Here is a 15906-nt window from a genome sequence, read left to right on the forward strand (position 1 = left end):
AAAATAAAAAATACCCTAGCCTAAACTAAACTGTCAATAGCCCTTAAAAGGGCCTTTGCGGGGCATTGCCCCAAAGAAATCAGATATTTTACCTGTAAAAAAAATTACAAACAACCCCCAACAGTAAAACCCACCACCCACACAACCAAACCCCCCAAATAAAATCCTATCTAAAAAACCTAAGCTCCCCATTGCTCTGAAAAAGGCATGTGGATGGGCATTGCCCTTAAAATGGCATTTAGCTCTTTTTCTTTGCCCAAACCCTAAGCTAAAAATAAAACCCACCCAATAAACCCTTAAAAAAAAAATAACCCCCGAAGATCCACTTACAGTTTTTGAAGACCGGACATCCATCCTGATCAAGCCGAGAGAAGTCTTCATCCAAGTGGGCAGAAGTCCTCAACAAAGCCGGGAGAAGTCTTCATCCAAGCGGCAAGAAGTGGTCCTCCAGATGGGCAGAAGTCTTCATCCAGACGGCATCTTCTATCTTCATCCTTCCAACGTGGAGCGGCTCCATCTTCAAGACATCCGGCGTGGAGCATCCTCTTCTGTTGACGGCTACTGAAGAATGAAGGTTCCTTTAAGGGACGTCATCCAAGATGGCGTCCATTGAATTACGATTGGCTGATTGGAACAGCCAATAGAATGCGAGCTTAATCCTATTGGCTGATTGGATCAGCCAATAGGATTGAAGCTCAATCCTATTGGCTGATTGCATCAGCCAATAGGATTTTTTCACCTTTAATTCCGATTGGCTGATAGAATTCTATCAGCCAATCGGAATTCAAGGGACGCCATCTTGGATGACGTCCCTTAAAGGAACCTTCATTCTTCAGTAGCCGTCAACAGAAGAGGATGCTCCGCGCCGGATGTCTTGAAGATGGAGCCGCTCCGCATCAGAAGGATGAAGATAGAAGATGCCGTCTGGATGAAGACTTCTGCCCACCTGGAGGACCACTTCTTGCCACTTGGATGAAGACTTCTCCTGGCTTTGTTGAGGACTTCTGCCCGCTTGGATGAAGACTTCTCCTGGCTTGATGAGGATGGATGTCCGGTCTTCAAAAACTGTAAGTTGATCTTCTAGGGTTAGTGTTAGGTTTTATTTCTTTGGGGCAATGCCCTGCAAATGGCCCTTTTAAGGGCTATTGGCAATTTAGTTTAGGCTAGGTTTTTATTTTTATTTTGGGGGGGCTTTTTAATTTTTATAGGGCTATTAGATTAGAAGTAAATAGTTTATTTAGTGTTTATTTTTTTGTAATTTAGTTAATTGTAATTAATTAATGTAATTGATTTAATTATAGTGTAATATTAGGTGTTAGTATAAGACAGGTTAGGTTTTATTTTACAGGTAAGTTTGTATTTATTTTAACTAGGTAGTTAGTAAATAGTTAATAACTATTTAGTAACTAGTCTACCTAGTTAAAATAAATACAAACTTGCCTATAAAATAAAAATAAACCCTAAGCTAGATACAATGTAACTATTAGTTATATTGTAGCTAGCTTAGGGTTTATGTTACAGGCAAGTATTTAGTTTAAAATAGGAATAATTTAGGTAATAATTGTAGGTTTTATTTATATTTATTTTAATTATATTTAAGTTAGGGGGTGTTAAGGTAAGGGTTAGACTTAGGTTTAAGGGTTAATAAATATAATATAGTTGCGGCAACAATGGGGGCGGTATATTAGGGGTTAATAAATGTAGGTAGGTGGCAGCGATGTTAGGGGCAGCAGATTAGGGGTTAATAATATTTAACTAGTGTTTGCGATGCGGGAGTACGGCGGTTTAGAGGTTAATATGTTTATTATAGTGGCGGCGACGTTGGGGGCGGAAGATTAGGGGTTAATAACATTATGTAGGTGTCAGCGATGTTGGGGGCAGCAGATTAGAGGTTCATAAATATAAAGTCGGTGTCGGCGATGTCGGGGGCGGCAGATTAGGGGTTAATAAGTGTAAGATTAGGGGTGTTTAGACTCAGGGTTCATGTTAGGGTGTTAAGTGTAAACATAATGGGCTCGGTCCGATAAAAATCGTCGCCCGCAAAAGCTGGCAACGCCAATATTTGCGCTGGTTTGGTATCACATATACGGCGTAACCTAGATTCAACCAATCAGCCAATCAGATTGAGCTTGCATTCTATTGGCTGTTCCTATCAGCCAATAGAATGCGAGCTCAATCTGATTGATTGGTTCAGCCAATCGGATTGAACTTGAATCTGATTGGCTGATTCAATCAGCCAATCAGATTTTTCTACCTTAATTCCGATTGGCTGATAGAATCCTATCAGCCAATTGGAATTCGACGGACGCCATCTTGGATGACGTCATTTAAAGGTACCTCATTAGTCGTTCAGTCGTCGGCCGGGATGGATGCTCCGCGTCGGAGGAGCGAAGAATGAAGATTGAAGATGCCGCTTGATGGAAGATGCTGCCAGATGGAAGAAGACTTTGCTGCCGCTTGGATAAAGACATCGCCCGGATCGGATGAGGAGTTCGGCCCGGTGTGGTGAAGACAAGGTAGGGAGATCTTCAGGGGGGTAGTGTTAGGTTTATTTAAGGGGGTTTTGGGTTAGATTAGGGTATGTGGGTGGTGGGTTGTAATGTTGGGGGGTGGTATTGTGTTTTTTTTTTCAGGCAAAAGAGCAGTTTTCTTTGGGGCATGCCCCACAAAAGGCCCTTTTAAGGGCTGGTAAGGTAAAGAGCTTTGAACTTTTTTTAATTTAGAATAGGGTAGGGAATTTTTTTTATTTTGGGGGGCTTTATTATTTTATTAGGGGGCTTAGAATAGGTGTAATTAGCTTAAAAATCTTGTAATTTTTTTTTATTTTTTGTAATTTAGTTTTTTTTTTTGTAATTTAGTTTAGTTTATTTAATTGTATTTTTAGATAGATATTTGTAGTTTATTTAATTTCTTGATAGTGTAGGTGTATTTGTAACTTAGGTTAGGATTTATTTTACAGGTAATTGGGTAATTATTTTAACTAGGTAGCTATTAAATAGTTAATAACTATTTAATAGCTATTATACCTAGTTAAAATAATTAACAATTTACCTGTAAAATAAAGATAAACCCTAACATAGCTACAATGTAATTATTAATTATATTGTAGCTATCTTAGGGTTTATTTTATAGGTAAGTATTTAGATTTAAATAGGAATATTTTAATTAATAATATTAATATTAGATTTATTTTAATAAGAGTTTAGTTAGGGATGTTAGAGTTAGATAGGGTTATTATACTTAATATAAATATATATTATAATAACGATATTAACTATATTAACCCTAATATAATTAGGGTTAATATAGTTAATATATATAATATAATAATTATATTAACTATATTAACCCTAATATAATTAGGGTTAATATAGTTAATATAGCTGGCGACGGTGTAGGGGGATTAGATTAGGGGTTAATACATTTATTATAGGTGGCAGCGGTGTAGGGGGATTTAGATTGTAGGCAAAAGAGCTGATTACTTTGTGACAAAGCCCCGCCAAAAGCCCTTTTAAGGGCTGGCAAAAGAGCAGTTTACTTTGGGGGTAATGCCAGGCAAAAAGCCCTTTTCAGGGCTATTTGTAGGGTTAGACTTAGGTTTAGTGGTAGGGATAGTTTAGTATTTTAGGGGTTAAATAATTTAATATAGATGGCGGCGGGGTAGGGGCTCACTATAGGGGGTTATAGATTTAATATAGCTGGTGGCGGGGTCCGGGAGCGGCGGTTTAGGGGTCAATAACTTTATTAGGTTGCGGCGGGGTCCAGGAGCAGCGGTTTGGGGGTTAATACATATTTTATTGTTAGGATAGTGAGGGGGGATAGCGGATAGAGGGTTAGACGTGTCGGGCTATGTTAGGGAGGTGTGTTAGACGTGTCGGGCTATGTTAGGGAGGCGTGTTAGACAGTGCGGGTTATTTCATACTTTTGTCAGGTTTTGTAGGCGCCGACAGTTTCTAACGTGGCGTAAGTCACTGGCGACTCCAGAAATTTGTACTTGCGCAGATTTCTGGACATCGCTGGTTTATCCGACTTACGGCACGTTAGCAACTGACGGCGCCGTATATTGGATAGCTCGAGATGCAAGCTGAAACTGCGGGCGACGCTGGTTCCCTCGCTTGCGCCGAAACTACGCAGTATATCAGATCGCGCCCATGATGTGTTTCCCCATAGGAATCAATGGGGCTGCGTTACTGAGCTTTACACTGCTTTTTTGCAGGTGTTAGACATTTTCTCAGCCGGCTCTTCCCATTGATGTCTATGGGGAAATCGTGCACGAGCAGGTACAACCAGCTCACCACTGACTTAAGCAGCGCTGGTATTGGAGCACAATTTTGCTCTACGCTCACTTCTTGCCTTTTAACGCCGGGTTTGTAAAAACCTGTAATACCAGAGCTGTAGGAAAGTGAGCGGTGACAATAAAGTGCAAGTTAGAAACGCACCCCTCATAATGCAAAACTCGTAATCTGGCTGTAACATAGCTACAATTTAACTATTAGTTATATTGTAGCTAGCTTAGGGTTTATTTTATAGGTAAGTATTTAGTTTTAAATAGGAATTATTTAGGTATTAATTGTAATTTTATTTAGATTTATTTTAATTATGTTAAAGTTAGGGTTAGTGTTACGTTAGGGTTAGGGTTAGACTTTGGGTTAGGGGTTAATAACTTTAGTATAGTTGGGGCAGCAGATTAGGGGTTAATAAGTGTAATGAAGGTAGTGACGACATTGGGGGCAGCAGATTAGGGGTTAATAAGTGTAGGTAGGTGGCGGCGACATTGTGGGCAGCAGATTAGGGGTTAATAAGTGTAATGTAGGTAGCGACAATATTGGGGGCAGCAGATTAGGGGTTAATAAGTGTAGGTGGGTTGCAACGACATTTGGGGCGGCAAATTAGGGGTTAATAAGTGTAGGTAGGTGGCGGCCATGTTGGGGGCGGCAGATTAGGGGTTAATAAGTGTAATGTAGGTGTCGGCAATGTCGGGGCAGCAGATTAGGGGTTAATAAGTGTAATGTAGTTGTCGGGGGTGGCAGATTAGGCGTATTTAGACTCGGGGTTTATGTTAGAGTGTTAGTTTTAAACATAACTTTTCTTTCCCCATAGGAATCAATGGGGCTGCGTTACGGAGCTTTACGCTCCTTTATTGCAGCTGTTAGGCTTTTTTTTAGCTGGCTCTCCCCATTGATGTCTATGGGGAAATCGTGCACGAGCACGTAAAACCAGCTCAAAGCAGCGCTGGCATTTGTGTGCGGTATGGAGCTGAATGCTGCCATATTGCTTGCTAATGCCGGGTTTTTGCAAACCTGTAATAGCAGCGCTATTAAATCTGGCGGTATGATATGAAAATACATTTAAATAAAATTATACAATGCATTTGTGTATACTAAAATTGCCTAAACTAGACATTAGCGGAAATTGACAAATAAATGGTTAAAGCGCATCCTATATATGCCCGTTTAAGCTATGACCTGCTACATATCTGTTTTTAGCTAAAACTAGACATTTGCTGAAAGAGAGAAATACATGGTTAAAGCGCATCCTATATCTGCCCATTTAAGCTATGACCTGCTACATATCTGTTTTTAGCTAAAACTAGACATTTGGTGAAAGAGAGAAATACATGGTTAAAGCGCATCCTATATCTGCACATTTAAGCGATGACTTGCTGCATATCTGTTTTTTGCTAAAACTAGACATTTGCTGAAAGAGAGAAATACATGGTTAAAGCGCATCCTATGGCCTCTATTTATCAAGCTGTCAACCACAAATACGCTGGAATTCTGCAGCGTATTTGTGGCGAGCCTGATTCGCCTTAGTTATCAAAGGCTAGAGACCGACAAAAGTAGAATATAGTTACGTAACATATGATCCGCCAGACTCAGTCCGACACAGATTGATGGTTACGTCACTCCAAATGTTCCGAACGTAAGTTTGGCACAATCTGACTACTTTTGCTAGTTATCAAGATCCTACTAGGTACGCTCGCCACTATTCCGGCCCAGCGTACCTGGTTTTCAATCCTGGAGGCGGCGGATGCCATATGAATCAATGGGAGTCTGACAGCAGCGAAAGTTCATGTTTGCTGCTGCCCGATATCCCATTTATTCCTATGGGAAATGTCTACACCTAACACCCTAACATGTACCCCAAGTCTAAACACCCCTAATCTGTCCCCCCTACATCGCTGCCACCTACTTTATTATTATTATTATTATTATTATCGGTTATTTGTAGAGCGCCAACAGATTCCGCAGCGCTAAAGATAGAAGATGTTGCTTGGATGAAGACTTCTGCTGGTCTGGACGTCCTCTTCTGCCCGGATAGGATAGGAAAAATCCTTATACTTATTAACCCTTAAACCGCCGCTCCCGGACCCCGCCGCAAATAAATAAAATGTTTAACCCCTAAACCGCCGCTCCCGGACCCCACCGCAACTAAATAAAATGCTTAACCCCTAAACCGCCACTCCCGGACCCCGCAGCCACCTACATTATATTTATTAACCCCTAATCTGCCCCACCCCTACACCACCGCCACTATATTAATTTTATTAACCCCTAAACATAAGTCTAACCCTAACACCCCCCTAACTTCAATATAATTTAAATAAATATAAATAAATATTACTATTATTAACTAAATAATTCCTATTTAAAACTAAATACTTACCTATAAAATAAACCCTAAGATAGCTACAATATAATTAATAATTACATTGTAGCTATTTAAGGGTCTAATTTTATTTTACAGGCAAGTTTGCATTTATTTTAAGTAGGTACAATAGTTATTAAATAAGTATTAACTATTTAATAACTACCTAGCTAAAATAAATACAAAAGTACCCGTAAAATAAATCCTAACCTAAGTTACAATTACACCTAACACTACACTATCATTAAATTAATTCCCTAAACTACCTACAATTACAATTAAATTAAATAAACTAAAGTACAAAAAACAACAAACACTAAATTACAGAAAATAAAAAAAATTACAAGAAGTTTAAACTAATTACACCTAATCTAAGCCCCCTAATAAAATTAAAAAGCCCCCCAAAATAATAAAAATCCCTACCCTACACTAAATTACAAATAGCCCTTAAAAGGGCCTTTTGCGGGGCATTGCCCCAAAGTAATCAGCTCTTTTACCTGTAAAAAAAGAAATACAACCCCCCAACATTAAAACCCACCACCCACACATCCAACCCTACTCTAAAACACACTCAGACCCCCCTTAAAAAACCTAACACTACCCCCTTGAAGATCACCGTACCTTGAGCCATCTTCACCCAGCCGGGCACAAGTGGTCCTCCAGAGGGTCCGAAGTCTTCATCCTATCCGGGCAGAAGAGGACGTCCAGACCGGCAGAAGTCTTCATCCAAGCAACATCTTCTATCTTCATCCTTCCGGAGCGGAGCGGGTCCATCTTCAAGACATCCGACGCGGAGAATCCTCTTCATCCAATGGCCGACGACTGAATGACTGGTCCTTTAAATGATGTCATCCAAGATGGCGTCCCTTGAATTCCGATTGGCTAATAGAATCAGCCAATCGGAATTAAGGTAAGAAAAATCCTATTGGCTGATGCAATAGGATTGACCTCGCATTCTATTGGCTGATTGGAACAGCCAATAGAATGCGAGGTTAATCCTATTGGCTGATTGGATCAGCCAATCGGATTGCATGAGCCAATAGGATTTTTCCTACCTTAATTCCAATTGACTGATAGAAATCTATCAGCCAATCGGAATTCAAGGGACGCCATCTTGGATGACATCATTTAAAGGACCAGTCATTCAGTCGTCGGCCATCGGATGAAGAGGATGCTCCGCGTCGGATGTCTTGAAGATGGACCCGCTCCGCTCCGGAAGGATGAAGATAGAAGATGCCACTTGGATGAAGACTTCTGCCCGTCTGGAGGTCCTCTTCTGCCCAGATAGGATGAAGACTTCAGACCCTCTGGAGGACCACTTGTGCCCGGCTGGGTGAAGACGGCTCAAGGTAAAGTGATCTTCATGGGGTTAGTGTTAGGTTTTTTTAAGGGGGGTTTGGGTGGGTTTTAGAGTAGGGTTTGGTGTGTGGGTGGTGGGTTTTAATGTTGGGGGGTTGTATTTCTTTTTTTACAGGTAAAAGAGCTGATTACTTTGGGGCAATGCCCTGCAAAAGGCCATTTTAAGGGCTATTTGTAATTTAGTGTAGGGTAGGGATTTTTACTATTTTGGGGGGCTTTTTTATTTTATTAGGGGGCTTAGATTAGGTGTAATTAGTTTAAACTTCTTGTAATTTTTTTAATTTTCTGTAATTTAGTGGGGGGGTTTTGTACTTTAGTTTATTTAATTTAATTGTAAGTAATTGTAGGTAGTTTAGGGAATTAATTTAATGATAGTGTAGTGTTAAGTGTAATTGTAACTTTAGGATTAAAGGTTAGGATTTATTTTACAGGTACTTTTGTATTTATTTTAGCTAGGTAGTTATTAAATAGTTAATAACTATTTAATAACTATTGCAGCTAGTTAAAATAAATACAAACTTGCCTGCAAAATAAAAATAAATCCTAAAATAGCTACAATGTAATTATTAATTATATTGTAGCTATCTTAGGGTTTATTTTATAGGTAAGTATTTAGTTTTAAATAGGAATTATTTAGTTAATAATAGTAATATTTATTTATATTTATTTAAATTATATTGAAGTTAGGGGGTGTTAGGGTTAGACTTAGGTTTAGGGGTTAATAACATTATTAAAGTGGCTGCGGTGTACTGGGGGCAGGATAGGGGTTAATAAATATAATGTAGGTGGCGGTGGGCTCTGGGAGCGGCGGTTTAGGGGTTAAACAATTTATTTAGTTGCAGCGGGGTCCGGGATAGGCAGGATAGGGGTTAATAACTTCATGTTGGTGGCGGCGGTATAGGGGGTGGCAGATTAGGGGTTAATAGGTATAATGTAGGTGGCGGCGGGGTCTGGGAGCGGCGGTTTAGGGGTTAATATATTTATTATAGTTATGGTGGGGTCCGGGAGCGGCGGTTTAGGGGTTAATAAGATTATTTAGTTTTGGGGGTCTCCGGGAACGGCGGTTTAGGGGGTAAACAGTATAGTATAGTGTGGGTGCTTACTGACAGTATAGCAAGAAAGCTGCCAAGAAGCCGAAGAGCAGCGAGATCGATGACTGTTAGTTAACAACAGTCCGCTGCTCATCGCACCGTACTTGGTGCGTGGCTTTTTGACAGCTTTCTTGATAAATTTGGCGAACGTATTCAGGTCTGCGGCGACGATGTTAGGCGATCTTAGGCGAGCGTATTGGGGCCATCGAATGCAGGTAAGTAGACAGCTTGATAAATAGAGGGCTATATCTGCACATTTAAGCTATGACCTGCTACATATCTGTTTTGCGCTAAAACTAGACATTTGCTGAAAGAGAAAAATAAATGGTTAATGCGCATCCTATAGCTGCACATTTAAACTATGACCTGCTACATATCTGTTTTTCGCTAAAACTAGACATTTGCTGAAAGAGAAATACATGGTTAAAGAGCATCCTATATCTGCCCATTTAAGCTATGACCTGCTACATATTTGTTTTTCGCTAAAACTAGACATTTGCTGAAAGAGAAAAAAAAAATGGTTAAAGCACATCATATAGCTTCACATTTTGCACATTACACAAACACAACTGTTTGCGAACATTACAGTGGCAATTGTCTAACTACTTAACCATGTTGTGCACAAGTACTCACCAACGAGCCACCCATGGGGAAACTGTCTGTCCTCAAACTGCCGCCACAGTGACGACTGCCTGAGGATGTGGGCATCATGAAAAGAGCCCAGAAATTCGCACACGCCTGCATAATCCTCATCCATGCGTGGCAAACAAACTGCACGTTCAGACTATGAAAGTGTTTGGGATTTCGGTAGGGGATTTCTTCTGTTGGAGCACACAGCGCAATGTGGGTGCTATCTATTGCTCCCAAAACATTTGGCATTTGAGCTATTGCATAGAATTCACTCTTGAGTCTCCTCCAATCGTCCTCATTTTGAGGGAATCCTATGTGAAGTTTACAAACTCATACCATGGCATCCAGAAACTTGTCAAAAACAACCCATGAATGTACCCCTCTGAGGATTGGAAATTTCCAGAGGCCAGGACGTGTATGCAGCATATTATCTTGGTCATGCCAGGGATTGCAGTCCGCATACGTTTACAGGGCTCCAGATGAGGTTTAAGTACTTAATAAAGGCCCATTAGTTGCTCTCGATTGAGCCTATACTTGTCATAAACCTCGAAGTCGCTCATGTTCTCAAAGGTGGGCCACACCCTTTCAACACAAGGACCTCTGATCAGACGTTCCCCACGCCTCTCTTGGAGACGCCTAGCCCATCTGATTCTGTTGTACAAAAGTTGTCCAACAGCACCTACACAAGCTAACTGCGGATCATCCATACTGTATAAGTGATTGGCGAGATCTTAATATTTTACGTGTCCCATTCAAATCGCAATAATAATGAATATCTTCCAACCTCTCGTCTACATATATGTAGTATTGTAACATTGAGTGAGAAACTGATGAAAGGGGCGGTACAGTCCTTATGCTGTAATCTGTAGGGTTGAAGCTTAGAATGATGTCATCATATTAGCAACATGCCTGTCTAGTTTGCAAATCTTCGTTGTGTTGTTGTATTTTCCAACATTCTTATTGTGTGATGATAAAAAAGATAAATGTGTGCTTTGCTGTTGTGTGATGCGTGTTATGTACATATACAGTATGCATGTATTGTGATTCTCTCCCACATCTGTTAATTTAAATAAAGCAGTATAGCATTGTTGTTCCTTTCAAAAACCTGACAACTCTAATATTTTCTAATGATATCTTATTATTCTACAGAATTCCTAATATTATATTATGTTTAAATCGTGATGTTAAAGGGACACTAAAGCCATAACTTCTCTTTCCTGATTGAGAGGGAGAATCCAATGTTAACCAACCTTCCAATGTATGATGTAAATGTGTTCATTGTTTCTATATTGTTTGTTGAGTAAAGAGCAATGCACATGTGTGAGGCAATGGCAAAAGGCATGTATGTGCAGCCATCAATCATCATCTGGTGAGCCTATCTAGATAGGCTGTTCATCCAAGCATATGACTTAAATACATAAAATGCTATAATAGACGTAAATGAGAGAAGTGTTTAAAATGGCTTACTGTTTGTGAATAAAGAAATCTTAAAAAGTCTTTTTTCTGTCCGTTTAAATATGATTTAATTCTAGAAACCAATTTCGTATTGTTGATGATAGTATTGATGGTGATTTATAGTTGATGTAATGTAATTTCGTAAAAGAATTTGATGTTGTAGTGATTTTCACACAAGTTAAAGCCATAACTCCAGTGTCAAATAGTCTATTTCTTGATCTATTTGTCATAGCGGGATCAACGCAAGAATGAATGAATTAGCACTACAATCCTAACACTGCAATTACGAGTTTTTAAAGAGAAAAATCTCTCTTGGGTTACGGAAATCTGACGGTTGCGTGCATGAGCACATATTCCCCATAGAAGTCAATGGAGGTGAGAAATTTCCTGAAAAAAACCTTCCAACACTTGTTTTGAGCGTAAAGTCAGTGATGTCATGTCATTCTGAGAAAAAGTACCGAAATCGTGATTATTTCCTATTTAAAAAAATGTTTTGTGTACGTAATGTGCTGTATATTGTTTGTATGTATCTAATTCTTTATGTATGTGATGATATTTGTACGTAGATGTAGCTAGATGAGTGTATGTTCACGTATGTCTATGTCTATGTAAGTCTATGTAAGTCAATGTGAAATTTTTTTCTAACACCCGAGATCTCGTATCTTTTATCCGTTATATTTTTTTTTCTAAATACATTCTTAAAAAAATAAAAATTGTCGAGTGTTTCTATGAGTGCAAGTGTATTTTGTCTAATATTTTCAAAGTGATTCGTAGGGTCTAACGCTCACTTTTCAGCCGCGACTTTTCTATACCGCAGATCCCCTTACGTCAATTGCGTATCCTATCTTTTCAATGGGATTTTTCTAACTCCGGTATTTCGAGTCGTTTCTGAAGTGAGCGTTAGACATCTAACGACAAAACTCCAGTCGCAGGAAAAAAGTCAGTAGTTAAGAGCTTTCTGGGCTAACGCCGGTTTCTAAAGCTCTTAACTACTGTACTCTAAAGTACACTAACACCCATAAACTACCTATGTACCCCTAAACCGAGGTCCCCCCACATCGGCGACACTCGAATAAATTTTTTTAACCCCTAATCTGCCGACCGCCACCTACGTTATCCTTATGTACCCCTAATCTGCTCCCCCTAACACCGCCGACCCCTGTATTATATTTATTAACCCCTAATCTGCCCCCCTCAACATCGCCTCCATCTGCCTACACTTATTAACCCCTAATCTGCCGACCGCAAAGCGCCGCCACCTACGTTATCCTTATGTACCCCTAATCTTATGCCCCTAACACCGCCGACCACTATATTATATTGATTAACCCCTAATCTGCCGCCCTCAACGTCGCCTCCATCTGCCTACACTTATTAACCCCTAATCTGCCGAGCGGACCTGAGCGCTACTATAATAAAGTTATTAACCCCTAATCCGCCTCACTAACCCTATAATAAATAGTATTAACCCCTAATCTGCCCTCCCTAACATCGCCGACACCTAACTTCAATTATTAACCCCTAATCTGCCGACTGGAGCTCACCGCTACTCTAATAAATCTATTAACCCCTAAAGCTAAGTCTAACCCTAACACTAACACCCCCCTAAGTTAAATATAATTTACATCTAACGAAATTAATTAACTCTTATTAAATAAATTATTCCTATTTCAAGATAAATACTTACCTGTAAAATAAATCCTAATATAGCTACAATATAAATTATAATTATATTATAGCTATTTTAGGATTTATATTTATTTTACAGGCAACTTTGTATTTATTTTAACCAGGTACAATAGCTATTAAATAGTTAAGAACTATTTAATAGCTAAAATAGTTAAAATAATTACAAAATTACCTGTAAAATAAATGCTAACCTAAGTTACAATTAAACCTAACACTACACTATCAATAAATTAATTAAATAAACTACCTACAATTACCTACAATTAACCTAACACTACACTATCAATAAATTAATTAAATACAATTCCTACAAATAAATACAATTAAATAAACTAGCTAAAGTACAAAAAATAAAAAAGAACTAAGTTACAAAAAATAAAAAAATATTTACAAACATAAGAAAAATATTACAACAATTTTAAACTAATTACACCTAATTTAAGCCCCCTAATAAAACAACAAAGCACCCCAAAATAAAAAATGCCCTACCCTATTCTAAATTAATAAAGTTAAAAGCTCTTTTACCTTACCAGCCCTGAACAGTGCCCTTTGCGGGGCATGCCCCAAGAAGTTCAGCTCTTTTGCCTGTAAAAAAAAACCATACAATACCCCCCCCCAACATTACAACCCACCACCCACATACCCCTAATCTAACCCAAAACCCCCTTAAATAAACCTAACACTAAGCCCCTGAAGATCATCCTACCTTGTCTTCACCTCACCAGGTATCACCGATCCGTCTTGGCTCCAAAATCTTCATCCAACCCAAGCGGGGGTTGGCGATCCATCATCCGGTGGCTGAAGAGGTCCAGAAGAGGCTCCAAAGTCTTCATCCTATCCGGGAAGAAGAGGCGATCCGGACCGGCAACCATCTTGATCCAAGCGGCATCTTCTATCTTCATCCGATGACGACCGGCTCCATCCTGAAGACCTCCACCGCGGACCCATCTTCTTCCGGCAACGTCCAACTGAAGAATGATGGTTCCTTTAAGGGACGTCATCCAAGATGGCGTCCCTCGAATTCCGATTGGCTGATAGGATTCTATCAGCCAATCGGAATTAAGGTAGGAAAATTCTGATTGGCTGATGGAATCAGCCAATCAGATTTAGCTCGCATTCTATTGGCTGATCGGAACAGCCAATAGAATGCGAGCTCAATCTGATTGGCTGATTGGATCAGCCAATCGGATTGAACTTGATTCTGATTGGCTGATTCCATCAGCCAATCAGAATATTCCTACCTTAATTCCGATTGGCTGATAGAATCCTATCAGCCAATCGGAATTCGAGGGACGCCATCTTGGATGACGTCCCTTAAAGGAACCGTCTTTCTTCAGTTGGACGTCGCCGGAAGAAGATGGGTCCGCGGTGGAGGTCTTCAAGATGGAGCCGGTCGTCATCGGATGAAGATAGAAGATGCCGCTTGGATCAAGATGGTTGCTGGTCCGGATCGCCTCTTCTTCCCGGATAGGATGAAGACTTTGGAGCCTCTTCTGGACCTCTTCAGCCACCGGATGATGGATCGCCAACCCCCGCTTGGGTTGGATGAAGATTTTGGAGCCAGGACGGATCGGTGATACCTGGTGAGGTGAAGACAAGGTAGGATGATCTTCAGGGGCTTAGTGTTAGGTTTATTTAAGGGGGGTTTGGGTTAGATTAGGGGTATGTGGGTGGTGGGTTGTAATGTTGGGGGGGGTATTGTATGTTTTTTTTTTACAGGCAAAAGAGATGAACTTCTTGGGGCATGCCCCGCAAAGGGCCCTGTTCAGGGCTGGTAAGGTAAAAGAGCTTTTAACTTTTCTTATGTTTGTAGATATTTTTTTATTTTTTGTAACTTAGTTCTTTTTTATTTTTTGTACTTTAGTTAGTTTATTTGATTGTAGTTATTTGTAGATATTGTATTTAATTAATGTATTGATAGTGTAGTGTTAGGTTTAATTGTAGGTAATTGTAGGTATTTTATTTAATTAATTTAATGATAGTATAGTGTTAGGTTTAATTGTAACTTAGGTTAGGATTTATTTTACAGGTAATTTTGTAATTATTTTAACTAGGTAACTATTAAATAGTTCTTAACTATTTAATAGCTATTGTACCTGGTTAAAATAATTACAAAGTTGCCTGTAAAATAAATATTAATCCTAAAATAGCTACAATGTAATTATAATTTATATTGTAGCTATATTAGGGTTTATTTTACAGGTAAGTATTTAGCTTTAAATAGGAATAATTTATTTAATAAGAGTTAATTAATTTCGTTAGATTAAAATTATATTTAATTTAGGGGGGTGTTAGTGTTAGGGTTAGACTTAGCTTTAGGGGTTAATACATTTATTAGAATAGCGGCGAGCTCCGGTCGGCAGATTAGGGGTTAATAATTGAAGTTAGGTGTCGGCGATGTTAGGGAGGGCAGATTAGGGGTTAATACTATTTATTATAGGGTTAGTGAGGCGGATTAGGGGTTAATAACTTTATTATGATAGCGGTGCGGTCCGCTCGGCAGATTAGGGGTTAATAAGTGTAGGCAGGTGGAGGCGACGTTGAGGGGGGCAGATTAGGGGTTAATAAATATAATATAGGGGTCGGCGGTGTTAGGGGCAGCAGATTAGGGGTACATAGGGATAATGTAAGTAGCAGCGGTTTACGGAGCGGCAGATTAGGGGTTAAAAATAAAATGCAGGTGTCAGCGATAGCGGGGGCGGCAGATTAGGGGTTAATAAGTGTAAGGCTATGGGTGTTTAGCCTCGGGGTACATGTTAGAGTGTTAGGTGCAGACGTAGGAAGTGTTTCCCCATAGCAAACAATGGGGCTGCGTTAAGAGCTGAACGCAGCTTTTTTGCAGGTGTTAGGTTTTTTTTCAGCTCAAACAGCCCCATTGTTTCCTATGGGGGAATCGTGCACGAGCACGTTTTTGAGGCTGACCGCTTGCGTAAGCAACTCTGGTATTGAGAGTTGAAGCTGCGTTAAAAATGCTCTACGCTCCTTTTCTGGAGCCTAACGCAGCCTTTATGTGGACTCTCAATACCAGAGTTAT

This window comes from Bombina bombina, chromosome 3 (assembly GCF_027579735.1).
Source record: "Bombina bombina isolate aBomBom1 chromosome 3, aBomBom1.pri, whole genome shotgun sequence".
Lineage (NCBI taxonomy): Eukaryota > Metazoa > Chordata > Amphibia > Anura > Bombinatoridae > Bombina > Bombina bombina.